At 37.0% G+C, this 15,845-nt stretch overlaps 2 long non-coding RNA genes across 2 annotated transcripts; both read right to left on the reverse strand.

The window, feature by feature from the left end:
- Nucleotides 1-8,855: 8,855 nt before the first annotated feature.
- LOC139988145 (uncharacterized) lies at nucleotides 8,856-11,388 on the reverse strand. The gene is made up of 3 exons (XR_011800036.1): nucleotides 10,666-11,388; nucleotides 10,442-10,556; nucleotides 8,856-10,071 (listed from the first exon to the last, which is right to left on the reverse strand). It is a non-coding gene; the product is annotated as an uncharacterized lncRNA (long non-coding RNA).
- A 2,929-nt stretch (nucleotides 11,389-14,317) lies between these two features.
- Nucleotides 14,318-15,116, reverse strand: LOC139988030 (uncharacterized). The gene is made up of 3 exons (XR_011800011.1): nucleotides 15,051-15,116; nucleotides 14,734-14,801; nucleotides 14,318-14,571 (listed from the first exon to the last, which is right to left on the reverse strand). It is a non-coding gene; the product is annotated as an uncharacterized lncRNA (long non-coding RNA).
- Between the last annotated feature and the right edge of the window lie 729 nt (nucleotides 15,117-15,845).

Genomic DNA, 15,845 nt, shown 5'->3' on the forward strand with positions numbered 1-15,845 from the left:
TTAGTAAATTAATCGTTATTAAATGGATATTAATTAAATTGGTATTATTGTTCTTTTTTAGAAACATACCGACTCGGAACTTGTATAACGATAAATTTTAAGAAGATAATCATCGGCTATGTTTTTATGAACAAACTGTAGGAAATTTTTTACTCCGAACAGTACGAACAAAGACTCGCATCTGGTCTGACACACAGATATCCGATAGCACTTAAAATTTGTTCGCTATGTATTCATACATAGTCGTTTAGTTGCTTGCCCAAAGCGGCTTAACCAACAATTTTGTTCGGTAAAAGCAAATCCAGTCTGTCCGTTTTTTCCCCATTTTTCTAGGCTGTTTATAAGACGCTGTAATTTTCGCGTCATCGATAGAAAAGCAGGTGTCGTATTTCGTTGTCTAGACGAAACACGCCTTAGTATCGTATTCGACCACGAAACACGAATGAAATAAACTATTCAACGCGAAACTAGTTTCTGGTATCTGGATCTTCCCTTTTATAAAGAATGACTCATTGCCGGAAACGATATCGACAGTGAACTAGTGAGAAAACAGGATGAAGCGATTTCGTTAAACCTAAAACCTGTTTAGCTGGCAAGTGTTTTTCTTCTTCCACTGTGTCTTACACACCGTTACTATACTATTACTATTACTATTACTATTACTATTACTATACTCTCCTCTTTTTGTTTATAATTTTCATTTAGCATTTGAAATATTTAGGTAAATAGCTATGGCAAGTGATAAACTAATCCCAATTTTCTAACAACTAGATCCTATCGTTATACGTAGGTGGATGAACAAAATTAGACCATCGTTAGATTATCGTATCTAAATATTGCAACGAATTGTAACCAAAGAATTTTTTCTTCGTAATATATTTTCTATCGATTACCTCGTACTCTCGTTAACCTTTGCTTAATGTACGCGCGCAATTAACATTCGATCGCGATAGAAATAAAGAATAACTTACGATTACTCGGTCAATTAGAATTTGATTTCTCGTTGCATCTCGTTGCATCTTAAAACACTCGAACGGAAACATAGCCTGCTATTCCCATTCCGTTTACCTAATCTATCCTTTTATCATACTTGCTATATTTTTATCAGTGGTCGTTATTTATCGTCGATCGTTATTCTCGCTTCTCCGTGGCAGACGTATATAAAAAGGGAATAGAAATTAATTTTCGCCACGGACCTTGCGTTTAACGCTCTCCGATTAATCGCCTTCGTTGCGAACCATCCTGTCGTTTACCAACCTTCATCCACCCCCTTTTGTAATTCCTTCTTCCTCCATTCTCGTCTCCACCTTCATCAATTTACCGCGTTTGCGCATCTCGCGCGAAACGATTTTTTAAACTCACCGACTCGTTCGTTAGCCGCGGCAGTAACGGTATAACCGTAGAAACGAGGATAAAACTTAATTCATAGCCGGTACATAACCTCTTAGTCAGGATGAGCGCGCCACTTGTAATTAATTTCCAAAAGATGTTCGTCCGGGATCAAGGCCGTAAAATATAACACGAACGTTTCATTTAAAGCACCAGCCGTAGCTATAAGCTACAGCCTCTTGCTCTTCTTCCGCCTCTCTTCCACTCCCACGTCCTCTTTCTCTCCGCGTGTCCTTCTATTTAACCATGTTGGTTGCCACGTTGTTCCCTCGTTCCTCCCGTTCCTCCGCTCTCTCTACTCGTCTCTCCAAGCTGTTACACATACCTCCCTTCCCCGTCTTTTTTTTTTTTGTCCTTCGTACCGGATCTTCTTCCTGGTTACTTTAACCTCGTCCTTCCGTTCGTTACTCGTTACTTTCGCCCTGACCGTAAACTCCGTTTTTTTTTCTTTACATGTACACCACTCTGTTTTTCTCACTCTACCAAAATTACGAATCTCTTCGAGCACCATTCGCAGTCGCCGCTTCTTTACGCCCTACGCTTTACCACACGCTCTCTTTTATTCGCCGCTTCAAATCTTCCGTCGCCTCGGCCAACTCGCTCGCCTTTCTGTACTTTCGTCGCTTTGCCACTCTATTTAACACAGACTGTTGGTCGTTTCACCGAATTTGTCTTCTTTCGTCTTCTTTCGTCTTCTTTCGTCTTCTTTCGTCTTCTTTCGTCTTTTTTCGTCACTTTGTCACTCACTCCATCGCTCTGCCCTATCGCTGCCCACTATTTATGATATCTTATTTCTCAGTGCTTTCTCTTTCTAAAACCGTTTCAATTACCTACTTGCATTTAATGTTTAGTGCTTTATTATCTTTCATCTTTTTAAATAACGATATGGTTGAGCGCCTAATCAGCTAAAAATAGCACGCAGCGTTAATAGGTAAAAACCTATTCACCAATTTTTAATTTTCCTTACGTTTCGTTAATAATCTTACATTCTACCTAAAGGACAACACAGAAACGAGATTACGTTTTGTTATAGTTTTATTTCAATCGTATCGAAATGATTTTATTATTTATTTTTATTAAAAAGTTATTATAATAAGTATATTTATTGTATAAGTAATAAGTAATATTTATTGTAATCACGTTGGAGAAAATTCGCTGGTACGTTGGTCACAGATCCTTTGAAATTTATTCCACTCTGGTTGGTGCATTAATTTGCGATACGTACGAACCAGAGGAGAACTGTATCGATACTCGATGGCCGGACGGTTTCGGTGAAAAAACAACGTCTCTGCGAAAAGAAAAAAAGGCAGTCGGACCATGACAGACGGATGCAAAACGGGAGAATCGATCGGTAGTCTGTTACCGAAAGGAACGAGAAAACGACGAAGAAAAGGGAGAGGTATGCATTAAGCGGAGAAAGGTTTATCTTTCCAATTTTCTTTTATCGATCTGTTCCGATATTAAAACAAGATGAAAATATGGATGCATCGCTTTCTCCTCTTTTCAGAGAATTCAATGATATCGTGGAAAATAAAATGTAAAACCAAGTAGCGAAACTTCTGGATAATAATACGTAATGTACGAATATACGTTTATTAATAAATAGAACACGATATACCGAAATATGTACGTACACGTTGAGAAAGTAGAAAACGTTTCATGTTATTCGACCCTTGTTTTTACTTATTTCTTATTACAACTAACGATCCCTTTCTAAGGGTATAAAAGATAGGCATCTTTTAACATACGTAACAAATATCTTTCTCCTCTTATTGCCTGTTGACCTTCTTTCGTCTATCATCTTCTTCGTCCATTCTTCGATTTCTTTTTCTCCTCGTTCGTCCAGTATTTACTAGCCACCCACTTATAAATTACTCCGAATACTCCGAATACTCTGAATCTACCTATCATCTTTCTCTTCTTTGCTTTTCATTTTTCTTGTTGGTATTTTACTTATTTAAGAGTACCTTTCCCTGCCTCCGTCTCGCGTATTCTCTGTCATACTTTGATTTCTTCGGCTGCCATTCTTTCCTCTCCTTTTCTTTCCCCCTTTTCTGCTTCTCTCCCCCTATATGTATATATATATATACATATCTTTCGCTATATCTTCCATCGTCTCTGTTTTCCATTTTCCAGCCGCCCGTTCCTGCTTTCTTACAGAATTTCTCCCTTGCTCGTGTCATTCCACTCTTCCCTGTTATCATACATCTATTTCCTATATATCAATTTCTCTTCTGAGCGCATTAAGGCTTAAGCAGTCAGCTTTTATATATTTTTTCCCCGTTTTCGTTTCTTCTTTGCGACTTTCTATCTTCTATTCCCTATATTTCTACCGCGTACATCATTATGCTCTTCGCCGTAACGTTAAAAATCATCGTCCTTCTTCCGTAATCTCCTCCAAACTTGCTCTTTCTCGTATTCCCCAGAGATGCGTACGTACCACATCAGCTCTCTCTGCACATTTACATCCTTTATGCGCGTCTATCTCCATCTCTATCTTTATCTCCATCTCTGTTGTTCCTTTCGCACGTCTATCCAATAATCATCTTCCATAAAATATATATATATATACATATATATTATACATATATTTATCGTCTATAAAGTTTTAAATGCCACGATAAGTAATATCTGTTGCATTATCTCCAACTAATTAGCAACTAGCGATACTAGCGTACTACGTATTCTGAAATGTCGCTCTGCCAATAAATAAGTACGTATAAATAAGTTATTTCGTATTAGCATGCGAAAAATATAGCGCATAATATAGCGTATAGTAGTAACGTATGTAGTATTTGTCTAGTTGTAACATATAATAGTATTTACAAAAATTCTACATAGCCTTATTAAAAAAAAAGAAAACGGGCAAGCTTTCTTTCTACGCTGTACGACACTGTACATATTCTTCCATAGATAGGTAATTCCTTTCTCAACCTCCTCTCAAATTAGAAACTCACCCCTATTTAACGAATAAATCGTCGTTTCATTGATGGGAAAAAGAATAAAACTGAATTTTATTCGTTATACTATAGTTACGCGGAAGAACCTACGAGGCTCGACAAGCCTCAATGTCAAAGCAATAACGAAAGAAGTCATCGAACAATTACGATTACTATCGCGATTATTACTTGTGTTGTGCTCTGGCAGGCTGAATTAGTGAGGGGGGGGGGGATCTACGATAATCATAAAATCAACGTTTAATTTACTCGTTATTTTAATTCTCCTCTCGGCGAAATGTTCGTAAGTACCCATTTACTCGCAGTGGGGCGGTAATGCGCTTGATAGAAGTGAAGGGGAAACGTCGTTCGACACGCCTAACTTCATTTAGTATGACATAGAATGTCTCGTCTTTATTAGCTTCACTTATTATTACTCGTCAATTTTCCAAAGCGCTACGTGGTTGTTAGTTCTATTTTCTAATATTTTACTACGAGTTAAAACCATCGGTATTCGAACGCGGCCGTTGTCCGATAAGTTTAGAGGAGGAGAGGAAACGCGCCTTTATCGCCACGAAATCTGCCGACTATCGCAGTGGAACGAATTTCTGGCAGCGTGCCCTGAGCATGGCACATGCTTCTGAGATTCATTCGTTTCATGACTCGTTTCACACGTCGTCGTGACCACGAAGTTGACAACGGACAAACACGCAGATGCAACGATCGGCGTTCGCCTTCGTGTCCCAATGATCTTCTCTCTATCCATTCCGATCTGTCTTTCGTTCTTCCGGCCACAAATAATACAGAACAGCCATGTACGTATTTTAGAAATTAAATTTAAAAATTAAAATGCTCTTGAACCATATTTATGTCCGGTATCATCCTTTATGACATATTATCCGTGTTTATTAATTCGTGAGTATATTATTCCCAGTTTAAACATCGTCTTCCTTTTTCCCTTTTTGTTTTTCCTTTTTTTTTCTTTTTTCTTTTTTTTTTTTTTTTTTTTGTAAATAATATCTAAATCGATCCAATCTATTAAAATTTATTAAAATACCTCTGTAGCTTACGCACGTCGATCGTTGGGTGATGTGTCATCGTACAAGTGGCCGGCGCTGAGCGATACCTTGTGGTCGACCGTTATCGTCTTCGCGAGGGTGCCTGGATTTTTCGGCCGGCTTTTTGCGCCGATCCTCGTCCCGATCCACGTCCCTTGTACAAAAGTCACGCGGTACAGAGGAAGCCGTAATACGTAGTATATATAGATGGTAATGATCTTTTCGTTTAGCTAGACCTCAAGGTCACCTCAATATTTTTAGATCGCTTGCCATACTTTTTTATTCCTGGCAGAACGAAGGACGTTTGGACGATTTAAACGGTCTCTGATACACAGGATCATCGGACGATATATAATCGAGCAAGCAATTAATCTTACGTTAGAACACGCGTTCGAAGCGGTGGCATCGATGCAACGTTGGAATCGTCAAACTGCGGAAGGCCGTGCGCTTCTTATCGTTTGCCAATCGTGGAACACTACATTGTAATATCCTGCCTGTGCGTTGTATATAAAGAGTGATTCATAAGCGAATGTCGATACTTGAATGCTTCAGGGTGTGTAAATTCGTGACGCCGATATAAGCAAAAAAATATAGCTCCGCTTTCGAGCGTACGTACGATCGATGATGGATAGCGAAAAGGATCCATTATACGTCTACCACGATCTAAATCTTCTATTCTAAAGCTTCTTTTCTTCCTTTTCACACGTTTAACATCTATTTTGTATCGAACGCGAGTGAACAATGTACACGGTGCGCTGCTACGAGTAACTATTCCGACAATAACCTTGGAGCGAGTACGCGAGCGAATGTTAGGCGTGCAACAGCCTACGTTGAGACACGAAGCGGACACTCGGGACATCTTCTTCGAACTAGCATAACTAGCGTAACTCGAAAAGTACGTAGAGCATGTGTCGCTTCCTTCCATCTTTCGTTTTCATCGTTTCTCGTAAATGGGGCCCGATCGAACGAAACCTACCGATTATGATCCAAATCAATGAAAACTGCTGTCGACAGATTCTACAGTGTTTTATATGGTGTTTCGTCTCGATGAAAGAAATTTATAGATCAATTTATAACTAGTCCTTGCTAAAACGTTACTTTGTCCAGAAAATACGCAACACGTTCAACATGTCGAACATGGAGCATGATTTTTAAGTATCAGCTCGTTACAGAATTAAAGTTACAAAAAATATTTGCAACGTCGATCGCTGTTTCTGCTCTTTTCAACAAAATTGACAACATCGTAAGTAATTTCAATGCTTTTAGAAAGCATCGTTCGATTTCGTATTTTCCAATCGTTATTAATTATCAAATATTAAATGTTAATAATCGTATTAAGCAAAAAAATAAAAAATATAAACATCAAATAAAATACATCGTAATTTAGCAATTTCCATGGCTCGTTGCTCTAAACGCAAAGCCGATAAAATTTGTAACACGTAACGGATCAGATGTAACCACGTTACCAGCGTGGACGATGCTAGGAAATTTTGTCGACGCTAGAAAATTTTCTCGGGCAAATCGAGCCTGTAAATGTGCATGCGCGCACGCACGATCCCGAGCAGATGGAGCCAAGTTAGCGGGAAAGTGTAACGAGATTCCAGGAAATCCACCCTTTCCTCTGTCACGTCCCTATCGTCCATTTCATGTGTCGGTTTACGCTCGGTGTAGAAGGAAAGCGGCCGAGTCGACGATGCGAGAAGAAACGAGGCGGCGCGGCATGCCAATTTGCCGTCAGACCGGCCGCCTCACCGGTTATAATCCAACGATGAAAATTTGATTCGCCGTATGAAACTTTATAACGCGAAAGAGACGCGATCGCTCATTGGTAGACGGTTATCCGAAGGAAAATGAAATTATCGCGTAGATACCATCTGTGAAATAGGAACTTTTAGTTCTGCGTCTCTATAAAGATGATCGGAAAGGTCCGAAAAGGCTCTTCTTTGATACTAAGAGGAAAGGATTGCCGGAGACTGTGATTACCAGCGGTTCCACGAATAATCGAATAGCAATTTTTTAATTTTTTACGACTGCAAACAACTACTTGTATCGTGACTTTCGAAAAATGGAAAAGTTGCCTTGAGAGAAATACGCGTTTGTCTCGCATCGCTTACGATTTACGACTATATTCGTACCGTTACGGCTTTAGGAGATATTTCATGTAGTAAGAAAGAAAAACTAAAATAGAAATTACTTATGCGCATAATGGTTATATAATTTTAACGAGTGTCACCAATAACATCCTACGAACAAACGTTCGAAATATTTCAATTCTATAAGTAAAGTTAAAACTTTTATCGCTTCAAAATCAGATATATCCTATTAAAATAGCATAATAATACTGAGAAACAAAGTTGCACGATCGATCCTTTTATGCTGTCGCAACGATCAAGTTGCCTCTGTAGAAAAATCTAATTTGCAAAATGACAATTACCAGACAAAAATCGAGTTCTACTATGATTTTAGGATAACAAACGGGCGAACAACAGCATTTCAACAGCAGGGCAAGTACGTAACCGCGATTTCGTCGCAAGTTTGCGATTATTTTTTTGTACGAGACAATATCCGATAAAAGCATCGAAAATAAGAATATCCGGTAGAAGATTAGTTACCGAATAAAAAACGTGCCACGACCGCGAGGCTCGTTTGTCTACCACTGTCACCCCCCCTTTTCCTTGTCCTCCCAAAAGTTGAACAAAGTTCCGTGAATGGAAGCGATTCGATGTGCGCAACCGTGATGTAGAAGCCAGGATCGAGCGAGGATCGACCAGCTGAGAAGCTATTCGAAAAAACGTTTCGAAAGTAGAGGAGGAGAGACCAAGCGCTTTAAAACTCCGAGTCAAAAGACACTATTTGACGCGAGTATGATGCGAAAACTACCGGATCTACGCCGCTTGACCTTTACTCTTCTCTTCCTTCGTCTCCTCTTTATAAACAAGGGTCGAGCGAGCTTAAACGCCCCGTGTATAACGTGCATATCCAAGAAATGTCCTGTAACTCGTTTAAGACTGAACGTCGTACATGTTATTGGGTTATTAAGGACCTCGCCATTAACTTATTAATCATTGAATAGAAATTGGAGATATTGCGTTTTTTGTATTTCCTTTTTCTCTTTCGTTCCTCCTTGCGCGCACATTACCGAGTTAATTTGTGTTAAAAAGCACGTTTATAAGAAATTGTCACGTTCGATTAATTTCAAAGGCAAGTAGGAGGATAAGGATACTACGAGTAGACCCTAACCTTTTGTTTACCACGAATCCCCGTTAAATAATTTTTTCCTGTCCTTTTATTAGATCCCCAACATCTGCGTAAAATTTAAAATAATATGTATCTATGCAAAACATTCGTCGATAACCTTCAAATTTCGTGAGATGGAATTCGTTACATATGAATAGATAAGTAGAAAGAGATACATGTGTATTTACTTGTACAAACTATATATTTTTTATTCGTATATAATAATAACTAGAAACGTGGTGACCATGGGCGACAAACGTACCACTCTCCTAGACACTGTCGTATAAACGGATGTCACACCACTCACGATCAAACGAGTCTCGACGCTCATACACCGAAGCATAAGAGAAACCGTGGGAAAATTGAGTCGCAAGAAAATCAACATACAAGCTAAAAAAGTTCGCGTTGTGCGCACACGCGAAAAATTGCGATTTATTTCGAATGTTTTAAAAGTTGGTTACTGGATAGTTACCTTTTAATCGAGGTTCTTGTTTATTATTAAAACGATTATAATAAATCCAGACCATAGAACCTATAAAACGGAACGTTACGTAATTCTATCCAACCCTGCTTCTGAGATTCATCGGTAATCTTCGTTTACTTTTCTTTGGCATGCTATTCAACTATGCGAATCTCAACATCTGTTCTTACAATCTTTACTAAAAACCCTTTGGGTCAGTTACATTCTCTCTTCCTTAACGCGTGTATTACTAATATTATAGCTCTTATCTTTTATACTATTTCGGGCGCGAAACCATGTTTCACTTTCTCTTATTATTTCAGTTTCTTTCGCCTTCTCTTTCCTTTTAATTTCCTTAATATTATAAATAATGCACGTTCTGCCACAAAACCTTCTCCTTTTAAACGATCTCTTCTTCCCCTGCTCTCCGCGTATTTGTAATTCTTCGAGTACCCTGTTAATTTTTGTCGGCTGGTTTCTCAAGAAATAACCCTCTCTTACTAAGATCAAACGCCTTTCTCTCTCTCTCTCTCTATATATATATATATATATATATATAGCCCCTGACTTTTAATTTTTCCTTGTTCCGCATTATTATTTTCTTGTCTTCTATGCCAGCCAATCTTACTCTTGTCGTACTAATATTTCTTTTGCTCTTAATCTGCGGTAATATTTTTATTTCCATCTCAGTTTCTACTTTCTTCTTTATAAATCCTCCAACCTCCTCTTCTAGTTACCTATTCGTTCAGAGATCTTTAATCGTTACGTTATTCCCTTTTTCCTGTTTATTTCTGCGTTCCTCTGTCTTTTCTCCAGCTCCCGTATCCTTCTATCCAGACTTAGCTTTCCTTCCTTCCATTTTCATTGACATTAGTTCAGGCTTCTCTTTCATACTTATCACCACTTCTTTTATCAACTCTTTCACCTCTGTGTTTCCACCTCTTTTTTTCTTATTCCTTGTTTCGTTCAACCAAAAGAATCGTTATAACGTCTAGAAAATTACGAAAAATTACAAGAACATAAAACTATTTAAGAGTAGAGATATGTCTACGAAAGAAAATAATGAAAATTGATCCTAATTTTTTAAACAATGCACAAACATCATAAAACATAATAATATATATGATAGACAATGCATGCGTATAATAAATAATAACGTCATATTAAGTTAAATAAATAAACCATTTTTCTATGGTATTGCTAGAATATTATATTATTGTAATATAAATATAAACGGATGTACTAAACAGCTATAGAAATAAAATAAATATGAACTTCCGATAAATACTAAAAGTTTTTTAGTATAAAATAAAACGAATAAAAGCCGTAACATGCGTACTTGCGTAGCTAATCGGACTCACATTTTAGCGAAATTACCCAGATTCATTTCAATTCGCAGATAAATTTACGCACATTAGTGCTTTTGCTTCAAATAATTTCATATCTGTGTTATACAAAGTTTTAAAACGTTTCCACCTAATCGGAAATCCAATTGACAATGATTGCATTTGTTATTTATTGTAGTTAATTAGGATAGCTAAAATTTAAATAGTATAATATAAAGCTTAATTTAAAAAATACTCACATTATAATTTATTAATCTAGTAGTATCTATGCATATGCGCGTATTATACATTAATTTTTGACCACTCGATTTTCGAACGGTTTTCCCTAGCGAGTGTCGAAACCTATTTAATACGATCGTACTTGGATTAGACGTGATTTATCATCTTATGCGTATACTCGTCCGTGGTTAAACCACTGCAACATTTGGCTGTTTGATACAGCGCTTGTATAGGGGACAACGCAAGGACGCGCGCGAGCACTCTAATTCCCTCTTTGCCAGTATACGGCCTAGCATATGTCGGTATAACGATAGTATAAACCACACGCGTACATAAATCGTGCGTCATTCGAAGAGAGGGTCGATCCAACGGGAATTCCATAACGATACATCGAATAACGAAGGATCTGTGATTCTGCCCGTACTGGCCGATACTAGAAGGGAGGAAACGAGAGTGCGCACGCTTACGGACCTTCTTGTTCCTCGACCAGTGCTGCACCATGCGGCCAAATGCCGAGTTTAATTGGCGTTAGCATATACAAAAACCTATAAAAATTAGGGATCTGCCCTGTTTGCTTACACATTAGTACCTATCTAGACAAGAATTTAATCGATTTTCACGCTGCAAGACTCTATCTATTTAACTTGTTTCTAGAAGCAAGCAACAGGAAAAAAGATAACCATTATTGTCAACGCTATCATCAGTCAAATTCATGGAAAATTACATTCGCGCAACGTTTTCTATGAATCTTTTTTTTTTTTTTCAAGATTCTTAAAAATAAACGATGACTTGTGCACAGCACATTGAAACATTTATAAGATTACTTTGTGGCTAATTAATCCAAAACACTGTGCACGAGAAAATTATAACTGTAATAACGAACGATCACTGTTTATATTTTGAAACAAAGAAATAAAATTTTAATGATCTAACGATATATTTCAAATAGACTAATACTCTGCAAAATATTATTAACTTCATTATCATTACTTTGCCCTTTCTTTCATTTGCTAGACAATTATTTATATCATATTAAATTTAAGTAATTCGAACATATCGATATATCGCTTCTCATTTTTTCTCAAATGCAAAATATACATATAATTGCGAAATAAAAGCATTTATAATAACTTTAAGTACTATAACAACGAATTAAAAATATTCATCAGCATCGAACAGATATACTGTTCGATGGTATTTCCATCGACAAAAGCTCAAGGGGATGCCGTAAAAGAAATAGATCCGATAGCCAGAAAGACGATCCACTCGATAGAATCCCGAACAAACCGTGAGTGGGACATTTTTCTATTTCGCAACGCTAATTTTTCAAGTCCGTAACTGCAAGGTATAAATTTCTCGAAATAAATCGCTTTATCACGTTTTCCATGTTATTTAAATTTGCTACTGACAAAAAAAAAAAAAAAAAAGAGAGAAAAAGAAAGAGAGAAAAAAGGAAGAAAAGATGAAAAATTCGCGAAAGTATAGACCGTAGTGAAGCGTTATAATTATTCACGCAACGGTAATAAATGCATGCGTAATCCGTGCACTCGTGTTTCGATATACGCAACGCTAATATCGAGATGTGAAAGTGCGAGGCTTCCGATGCTCGACCATCTCCGTGCAACTGTCTCAGCTGGATCGGGTGATCGAGGAACAGGAACATATTTCCACAATCCCAGTGGAAGAAATTTGGGCATTTCATTGACGCGACACTACGTAGAACAACGCGATTATTAATCAACGCAACGCTACATCTTAAAACGAATTTAATGTAAAATCTATAGATCTATCTATAGATGAGAGATAAACTGTTTCGATCATACGCGATAGTCAGAAATCGCAACGCTACGAAATTAATTCGATACTAACGTGATCTTAATTCACCTTCAAATAACACAAAACGCGACAAATTCAAATTCTAATACTTATCGGCGATAGAAAATATCAAAAACAATCGCGATATCTTATAATTCGCAAGGCTAAAGCAAACGCGGTCGTCTCTCCATCGAGTAACGCTAATCGAAACCAAAGTCGGTACTTTTTCGCAACTCTAATTGATAAGGCGAAATTTAGACTCGCAACGTTAATCGCAAAGATCGCGGTTAGCCCAACTGACGATGGGCCGACATACACGTCGGCTAACAAACAAATCACGACTAATACCACTACGAATAATTTAGGCGAGCACGGTAACAAAGTAGTAACGAGAATGACCTTCCATTCTCTGGATGATCCAGAAGATGCAAAGCCATTAGTAGTTGCCCTCTTCTATGGCAATTTCGCTACCTACGCTAGAGAGAACGTCCCGGGACGCCTCCGACGCTCGAGTTTGGCAGAAAACTCGCACACTCTCGTATTACCTATCTATTTTCCTGAAATCGACCGACCAAGGCTAACGACCATTGCGTACAACGCGATAAAAGTAAATCTCACGTTTAATCGTCAAAGAAGTTATCGATACTGCAAAATTTCGTACCATCTATTACAATTTAACAACAAGATTAATAATACTAATATCTCTAATTCTCTGTATTCGACAGTGATTTACAGGTTGTGATCGAAACGATACTTGTGTGAATTTACTTTTTATAAATCAAATTTATAGCAAATGGAATAAGTACTAAAACGACGCGATTCCACAGCCTAACCAGACACACCGTGTGGAAAGTACATCGTACGCGATACGCTAACGCGTCGTCGGTCGCTTGGAAATTGTTATAAAATCAATGGTCATCGTACCCGTTGCCTTTCTCTCACCCAAGTAGCACCTGGGCACGTGAGCGAGATCCTGGCAACGGACACGGAAAGGGTTAAACCTGAAAATCCTAACTAAAAACAAGGTATTAGCGTATCTGTTTTGTCTTTAACGGGCTAATCCTTCTTCATTTTGCATCTTCGAATTTTATCTCAATTAGTAACACTGTGTATGCTTTACTTCGTTAATTTAATAAATTACCACAATACTAATAATACTGAATTTATTTAGACTCTATGAATTATTGAAATTCTATTACAAATTCACGATAAATAAGAAATTTATTTGATAATTGACTCAAAGTTAAACATTAATGCAAACAACCGAAAATTATCGAAAATGCGAAAGCAACGTTCAAAACTTGTTCATTCGATTCCAAGATTTGCCTGTCGCGAAATTTCTTCTTGCGCATAAAATTTCATACGTTTTTATTTTACGGCAGAATTCATCTTTAATATCTCTATATGTATATTTTAAATTAATACTCGAATTCAAAAACGAATGGCAAACGATTAAGTCCGTTGAAACGATGAAAAAACATCGGAGAACGGTAGGTGAAAATAAAAGATGACTTATTATCATTATCAATAGATACGCGATAATTGCAATGTTGAACGCAACAAAGTCGAAGGGTATCCGACCTCGTCACTACGAAATATTTCATTAAGCCGTTGCAATTTCTTTTTGTAAATATATTTTTTTAATACATTCCGACTTTAAAAGTAATTACAGCGAACACACCTTTAATCACAAATATTCAAATGAATTGTTAATATAATATCGTTTGTACCAGTTAGTACCACTGTTAATATCGTTAATACAAAATTTGTCGGTATCGTGCGATTAATATAAAAAGAAAAAAACACGATGCGCAAGAAGATCTATCCTCGACTAATAAATAATAGAGAGAAAAAGAAAATGTTACTACTCACGGGTATGGTAAATACCGGCGGTTACTGTACTCGCAAAAAATTCTACGTAATACAACCAGTCACCCGTGTCGATTCGGACCTTTCGTCCTACGACATGATCGAGCGACCGGAGGAACAAAAATGCATGCGACTCACGATAAGATGCGAGGAACGTGGTCATCGATGCTGCGATAGCCCAGGGAAAATCATCGTGAAGACCGGCATCGAGGAAGAGCCTTGCAATTCCATCGTGGAAAAACCTGTAACAATGCACGGAGAATCATAGTTTACTCTTAAATATGACGTTAATTAATTGGAAAATTTGAATTAATCTCTGTTAAAATTTCAATGAGAATATTTAAATCAGAAACAGCAAATTGAAATACAAGGACTAGAATTAAATGAAGTACAAGATTACTTACATTCTTGGCTTTTCGAGCTCCACTAGGTCCTTTTTAGGAAACAGCAGGAACAAAATGGAGCGATTAACCTTTAACAAAATATGGACTCATTATACATATATGAATAATATATCCGTGAATAATATATTTTGAAAACTAAGTGACGATTCATCAGAAAATTTCGGATAACGTAATACGTAACTTTATGAAAACTTTGAACATTAATAATAATAGAAAGATTAAATTTTAAAATCAAACTTGTTGTTTCATAATGAATAATCGAAGTAGAATAATCAAAGGAAATAATTAATTGGAACACGATATACAAAGATTCTTACACGCTTAGTTTCGAAGCATCACCGAGTCCTTTCCGAAGTACAAGAAAGAACAGAAGTTACGAAAAACTGAAACAAAACATGTGAAATATTATAATTTGTTCTTAAAGATATATCCTTCGTCGTTTAAGGAATCTAAGCTAATGAAAAATAAAACTCTATTCAATATTTCTAAACTCTAATCTAAATCTAAATCTCCGTTCGAAATTTTAATAATAATAAAAATCGAAATCCCGTTAAAATCCAATTACTATAAAAATAGGAACGCTAATGTAACAACTTTTAACCTAGGAATGTTGATAATCTAATCGTTTGCGAATCATGCTAAACGCGGCGTCCATTTCGTATCAGTTCGAATTATCGATTATTAATCGCCTGTGGCGTCTGTGACGCGAACCCCTATTCTTTCAGTCCCGTGACCGGTCAATAATCTATACAAGAGAAAGCCAAAGCAATCTCAAATAAATGTATAACAAAAGCAATAATTTACAATAACAGAACAAATTATAAGATATACAGAACATGTTATAAGATTAAGACAAAGTGATAATAAAATCCAAAGTCTACCTCATAGGACGGTGGTAATATGAGCGATCGATGACCGTAACCTGTCAAATACGCGATCAACGATGAAAGTAAAAGAAGATTTCGGATACTACATAATTTTACTAAAATTATAATCAATAAGCGGTTAAATACGAAGCAGATGGAAGCGTGGAAATGTTGATAAAGTCGAAACGAAAGTACTAATAAGGACAGGATAACGCTCGACGAGACGAATTTTCGCTCCACGACTTT

The sequence above is a fragment of the Bombus fervidus genome, chromosome 6 (assembly GCF_041682495.2).
Source record: "Bombus fervidus isolate BK054 chromosome 6, iyBomFerv1, whole genome shotgun sequence".
Taxonomy (NCBI): Eukaryota; Metazoa; Arthropoda; class Insecta; order Hymenoptera; family Apidae; genus Bombus; species Bombus fervidus.